The sequence below is a fragment of the Otolemur garnettii genome, unplaced genomic scaffold (assembly GCF_000181295.1).
Source record: "Otolemur garnettii isolate 467f Iridium unplaced genomic scaffold, OtoGar3 scaffold00035, whole genome shotgun sequence".
In the NCBI taxonomy this organism is placed as follows: Eukaryota; Metazoa; Chordata; class Mammalia; order Primates; family Galagidae; genus Otolemur; species Otolemur garnettii.
This window is the reverse complement of record NW_003852430.1, coordinates 1032829-1039735: the sequence shown is the minus strand read 5'-3', so window position 1 is coordinate 1039735 and position 6907 is coordinate 1032829. Positions and strand designations below refer to the sequence as shown.

At 39.3% G+C, this 6907-nt stretch overlaps 1 pseudogene; it reads right to left on the bottom strand.

Annotated features, from left to right (window-relative positions):
- Window positions 1–603: 603 nt before the first annotated feature.
- The window catches only part of LOC100947771, an 8249-nt pseudogene continuing 1945 nt past the window's right edge, over window positions 604–6907 (bottom strand).

Below are 6907 nucleotides of genomic sequence, written 5' to 3'. Positions count from 1 at the left end.
TAGCATTTCTCAGGGCGTGAAGGCCCCAGTTGGTCCTCCCACAATCTGTCCACACTATTCTCTTTCACCAGAGGCACATTCTTGATGTTATCTTGCTGAATTGGTGCGCATGAACCAGCTTTTCTATCACCTGGGTGAGATGGCTACCAATAGCTTGGTTTAATCATGAAACTGTAATGTATCTTAGGAAGTATCTGGTCTACCCTGGGTGAGGAAGCAGGTGCAAGGTGATTAAAGAACTTGATCAAGGTTAAGGCTAATTTATGACAGGATGAGCTTCCTGCCATCTGACTCCCTAGCTAATGATCTTTTCACTATAACACATGAATTTAATCATTTGAGTTAAGAAATTTTGAGCCAACCTTTTGTATCTTGTTCTAGTTCAAGCTCAAGCAACTTGCACATTCAAAGTAGAAGGACATAGCATCAAGAAGTATATGTGAGGGGTCAATTCCTCTGTCCCGGGACAGAGTCTTCCCTGGGGATAAGATGATTCTTTGCATGTAATCTCCAGGGCTCTTGTAGACCTGCACTGTGCAATAGAGATATAATATACATAAATAATTTCAATTCTTTTCTCTTTAAATAGATATTTTATGATAGTCACAGGCAAGAAAATCTCAGAGCTATGGTCATACACACAAATACAGATCCCGCTAACTATTTAATATTACTCAGCTTGCATAACTCAAGCATGGTTTTGAGGTCAGCAACCTCAGGTCTTATCTTCCTGTCTGTCTGGGGTGACAGCCTAATATTGCTGGGCATGCAATGCCACTATTTCTGCTCTTAATTCCTGCAGCTTCCTTTCACTCCATGAATATAATTCTTTTACTCTGCTGCTCTTTTCTAGATTAAAGTCTAACTTGGTATCTATTCAAACTTTGATCACTTTAGCCATTATAGTTTTTCTTAACTGATGTTGTTCAAGTTTTATTTTCTCATTTTCTGCTCTTGAAAAATAATCATATTCGTTTTCACATCAACCATCTGAGACATTATTTGCTGAAGAGTGGTCTCCTGCTGCATCTTGGTGACCATGTCCTTGTAGGTGATATTTATGTTGGCCTCCATGATCTTGGACTAATGCAGTTACAATGATTTCTGGTTGTTGAGTAGTAAACTCATTCTATTCAAGTAAGAACACTAAGGTGTGGTGTCAAAGTAGAGCTTCCCATTCCCAGAAAAGTTTTTGTTCCTGCTGCAGGTACCCACTAGACAAGCTTAGTTCTCTGTAGCAGACAGTGAGGGCTGCAGCAAGGCCATGGCCAAGGGGAAGGGCAGCAGCAGCACTGGCTATCCCCAGCCTAATTAATTTTCATGTTATATATATATGTATGTGTGTATATATGCACACACACACACAGACATATATATTTAATCACAATTCCAAAGTTTAAAAAATTATTTAAAAACATCAAATTGATTCAGGGCTAGAATCTGTGAGTTTTCTTTAGATGCCTTTCTCTACAACTGTCCACTTTTTATTTCACATTTAGCATAAAGATACAGTTTTCCTTGAGTCTTTGGGTCTTCATTTCTGAAGGCTCCAAGGTCACGCAACAATTTATTAAATACATTTATTATGCTTTTGTTTTGTTTATCTGTCTTTTGTTATAAGGGCATCAGCAATAAACCTTGTGGTAAGTGAGGAAAGGACTAAAAAGTATTACTTTTACCCTCCTCTACCCCCAGTTTTAGAAAGGAAATTTACTCTTTAACAGGGCTGTACAAAAGCAGGTGTATGCATAGTAAAGGCCATTACTCCTTGGTGTTTCAAATGCAGTCAATGTGGGGCTGAACTGTTTTTCCTATTATCAATTGCTGTCACCTGGTGGCCAGTTGAGGAATAGCCGAAACCTTCAGAATGGACAGTGATAACTCTAGTTTACCAAAATTAACCAAGCATCTTCATTATATTTGCCTCTAGCACATGATCAAACTTGGTGGTTCTTGACAAAGCTAGGATTTATTATAAACTAACACCTTAATTCATCTTTCTTTGGGTTACAGCAATCATAGTAATGACCAATATTTATTCAAACTGTGCAGGAGACCAGGATCTCTTTGTTAAGTGCTATACCTGAATGATCTTATTTAATATTTATGAGGCTTTTATGAGGTGAATATTATTATTATTACTTTACATTAGAGACAGGGCTTTACTGTTGCCCAGGCTGGAGTGCAGTGGCACAATCATAGCTCATTGCAGTCTTAAACTCCTGGGCTCAAGCAAGCCTCCTGATTTAGCCTCCCGAATAGCTGGGACTATAGGCATATGACAGTATCCCCAGATAATTTTGTAATATTATTAGTTTTTGAAGAGAAGGGATCGTTCTGTGTTTTCCAGGCAGTCTTAAATTCCAGTTATCAAGTGATCCTCCTGCCTTGGCCTCGCAAAGTGTTGGGAATATAGGCATGGGCCTGTATGTTATATCCAAGACTGGATACTATTATTTTTATTATTTTCTTTTTATTCCATTGAAGCATTGAGAGATTGAATATCTTGACCAGACCACACTGCTGATAAGTGATATAGCCAGAATTGTAACTCAAAGGAACCTGATTCCTGTGTCCATACTCTTAATTGCTGCTTTACCACCGACACTTTGGCTAAACTGGCCAACTGGGGGGAATACACGGGAAGTGGGAGATTTGGTTGTGAATTTTTGCTTTACTGCTACTAGTTAATAATAATTCCTTATTCCAAGAAAGAGACATCAGGAGGCATCTGACCTAGGTCATATCCCCCTTCTCTGCATCTCATTTTCTTTTCTATAAAATCATGGGATTAATATTGCCTCTTTGGAAAGAAGTATGAAGAATCCTCAAAGAACTTAAAGTAGACCTTCCATTTGATCCTGTAATCACATTACTAGGTATCTACTCAGAAGGAAAAAAATCATTTTACCATAAGGACATATGCAATAGAATGTTTATCACAGTTTAATTCATAATTGCCAAGATGTGGAATCAACCCAAGTGCCCATCAGCACATGAATGGATAAACTGTGGTATATGCATACCATGGAATGCGTCTCAGCCATAAGAAAAATGGAGACTGTACATATTTTATATCAACCTGGATGGAGTTTGAGAACATTCTACCTAGTAAAGAATCACAAGAATGGAAAAGCAAGTATCCAGTGTACTTAATACTAATATGAAACCAGCAGATGAACAACTACACACTCACACAAGAGAAAAACACAAACTCAAGTTGGGGGGCAGGAGGAAGGAGGGGTGGAGGGATGAAGTTGGTGTGTTCTCACCTAATAGGCACAATGTAAGGGTAGATGGCACACCTCTGGGGGGAGGAGCACAACTACAACTTGGACTCTACCTAACAAATGCTAACAATGTAACCTAATTGTATCCTCTTATTAATCTAAAATGAAAAAAAAAATCACTCAATTGTACAGGGTTGGTTTTTGAACTTGGAAGGAAGGCAGCGTTTGGGCGGTGGGTTTGGGAAGCCTCCCTCTTACCAGTACCACCTCCTTCACTACTTTTGCGCAACAGTCTTTTAATGAAGGCTTTGGTTCTATAAATAATGTAATTAATGGCTAAAAGAAAAGTTTAAATCAACCAGGCCAGACTCTTCTGGTGATTCTCAGAAACAGTTAGTGGGGAGACTAGGCTCAGACCATCATAGATGGGGATGTCACTGGGACCGTGTTCCACTGATCCTCAGGAGAGAAGGGGTAGAAACTCCGTTCCTATTTCAGAGGAATTTTGAAAACCTCACAGCCTTATATTTTGAATTGCAACTGTTTTTATGAAATATTTAGAATATGCATTTATAATATGCCGAAAATTTGCAAAGACCTTTGTTTGTAGGAAGTATCTAAGAGGAAGGCTCTTGTTTTATATTTGGAATAGGATTCAGATTTAAGGGCAAAACTTTTGCATTAAGCCTGTTTAAAGCTTTTAGTTTTTAAAAAGTGGTTAATTCAATGGAAGTAGTAAAGAAAGCAAACCGTGTGGTATTAATCTTAGTGTTTGCAGCCATTTTTTGCCTACCAAAATGCATTAATTATTATAGGTATGATTGTAAATCATGTTATTACTATGCTGGCCTCTTGACTGCTTTGGGGCAGGTAGTCTTTGAATGGTTTTATGTCACATGTTGCAATTGGTACCTTTCTCACCAGAGAGCCCTAGCGCATGGTGGGTGCCCTGAAACTGTTGAAGGGTATTATTATCCTGAGTGAAGAAACATTGGAAAACACTCAATTTCATTCTTTGATTTTTGAGCCTACTGAATATTCATTTGCTTATAAATTTAAATGTGTTTTCTTCTTCTTCTTCTTTTTTTTTTTTTTTTAATGAGACAGGGTTTCCTTCTGTTACCTGGACTAGAGAGCAGTGGGATCACCATAGTCAAACTCTTAGGCTCAGGCAATCCTCTTGTCTCAGCCTCTTACCTCAGTAGCTGGGACTACAGGTACAACCCACAGTTCCTGGCTACTTTTTATATTTTTTGTAGACATGGGGGTCTCACTCTTGCTGAAGCTGATCTCAAACTCCTGACCTCAAGCAATCCTTCCACACAAAGCATTAGGATTACAGGCATGATCTCTGTCCCCCACAAATTAAAAAAAAAGTATTCTTTTTTTTTTTGTTTACGGGTTTCCGCCATTTTATAGCTAGGGAAAATGAGTCTAGGAAAATTACGGTGTTTCAAAGGGTTATTTATGGAAAGTCTGTCAGACACTATAAGACCTTTGGTTTTTCCCGCTGACTCTGTGTCAGATTTCCAAAAATCAATTTCCCGAAAACCAATTCATCAATTGATCAATGTGCTGTGCTTGTTTCTTTTTAACTACTCGGCTTTGGTGACCTACTTTCATTTGAGTTTCACAACCACGTCTTCGACTTAAGGGGTTTTAAACTTGTTCATGCTACAGAGCCTACTGCGATGCTACTGAGGGGTGGAGGGGCGCGCTAGGGACAGCGTGGCTGTGGGCTTGTTCCCACACCAAGGACTATTTATGACACAGCTGCTTCTAAGAGTACAGTCAAAATTCCTCACCACTTAGGGGTGGGGAACCTGCGGCCTTTTGATACCAAGATTGTTCTTTTTTAAGCATCAAAGGAGGCACGGAAAGCTTCACCTTTCTCTGCTGCCCCCCTTTTATTAAAGGAATCTGTTCTGCGAAGTTCGGATTCAGTGGAGGGGCCACACTTGGGGATCGAAGGGTCCTTGAGCTGGCGGGTTCCCCACCCCATCAACCTCTTTCCCAGCGGCGTTCAAGTTGCCACCAACTCCCCCTCGGCCCCTTCCCTCAATAACATTGCAATAAATATCTTCCCACGTGCTCCTTTACAGCCCTAGGTGAGAATGTCCTTAAGCTACGGCCCGGGAGTGGAAGGTCTGAGTGGTAAGGTCTTCTCACATCTACGTCCCTGCAGAGTATGCTGGGGTTCCTGTACCCCTCTCTAAATGTTCTGGGTCTGTATCACTCGGCAAGTTGTATCTCACTGTTGTTTTCATTAGCAGTTCTCTGATTACAAGTAGCTTTGGACATCCCCCACCCTTTTTTTTTTTAGAGACAGAGACTCATTTTGTCGCCCTTGGTAGAGTGCTGTAGCGTCACAGCTCCAGCAATCTCCAACTCCTGGGCTTAGACGATTCTCTTAGGCCTCTGGAGTAGCTGGGACTACAGGCACCTGCCCCAAAGCCCAGCTAAGGCCATCTCTTTTTAAATCCTGTTAACTTCCTGGATTTCTTCTTTTTGTTGCTAATGGCAAGATTTACTTGTACATTACAAATATTAGCTTGTTTACACTTGCGATACCGGTCTCATGCATTGCAAAGGGCTTCTCTGAATTTGTGGTTTATTTGTTAATGTTTCCAAAATTTTGATGTCATCAAATTTATCCATATTTTTGCTTCACACTTAGAGATTTTAAGAAGTGCTTCCCTACACCTATGTATTAACAGCGTTCTGTGTTTCATTAACTTTCTGCTAGATAGTTACTACTAGAGCTCCACTTTTCACATTTAATTCTATACTGGGAGTCTACCTTTGTATGTGATGTTACCTGGAAATCTGGTTTCATTTCTTTCCATAAAATGAGCCATTTTTTTCCCCCCTACATTGGCTTCTAAATACTCCCCCTGTTCCTCATTGACTTATGGAGCTACTTTTAAAAATGTATAAAGTTTTCCTGTATACGCGGATATGTCTCTAAGCCCTCTAATTACCATTCTGTTTTGCATTTATACTAAACTAACTTCCACGCTTTTCTGGTAGGTCTTAATATCTGGTAGGGTGAGATAACCTACTTTGTTTTACGGCTGACTTCACCAGCTGTTAACATTTATTCTTTTGTAAATTTTTGACTCAATGTAATTGGTTCCTACAAAAAAGGAGCACAAATATGATTTCATTTGGGATTACATTAAGTGGACAGGCTAATGGGGAGAATTTTGACTTATCGTATAGAACATCAACCACCCTGTGTGAGGGCAAAGCATGCAATTAATTCAGATGATTCTCTGTATCCCTTACTGAGTTTAAAAGTTTTCTTTAAAGGAACCATCTCAGTTAAGATACCGGATAGTTTTATTGCAACTTCAAACGGTTATCTTATTTTTAAAACATTTTTCATTTGGTTATGGCCAATGTTAAAAAAATGCTGTTGCTTTTTTTTAAAGCTTAATCTTATATCCTTTCGTTCTGCTGTATGTTTTTTTCCTTTTCTAATGTAGTTACTCAGTTGATTCTGTGGCATTTATTTGGGGAATAACTGTCTCATCTACACATAATAATACTTTTATATCTTCCGGTGTTTAAACCTCACCTCTCTTTTTCCCTCCTGGTCTCACGTGATCTGAGACCTGCAATGCCAGATTTGATGTTGTGTGGTGGTGTGTGTGTCATGCCCATTCTTAAATGAG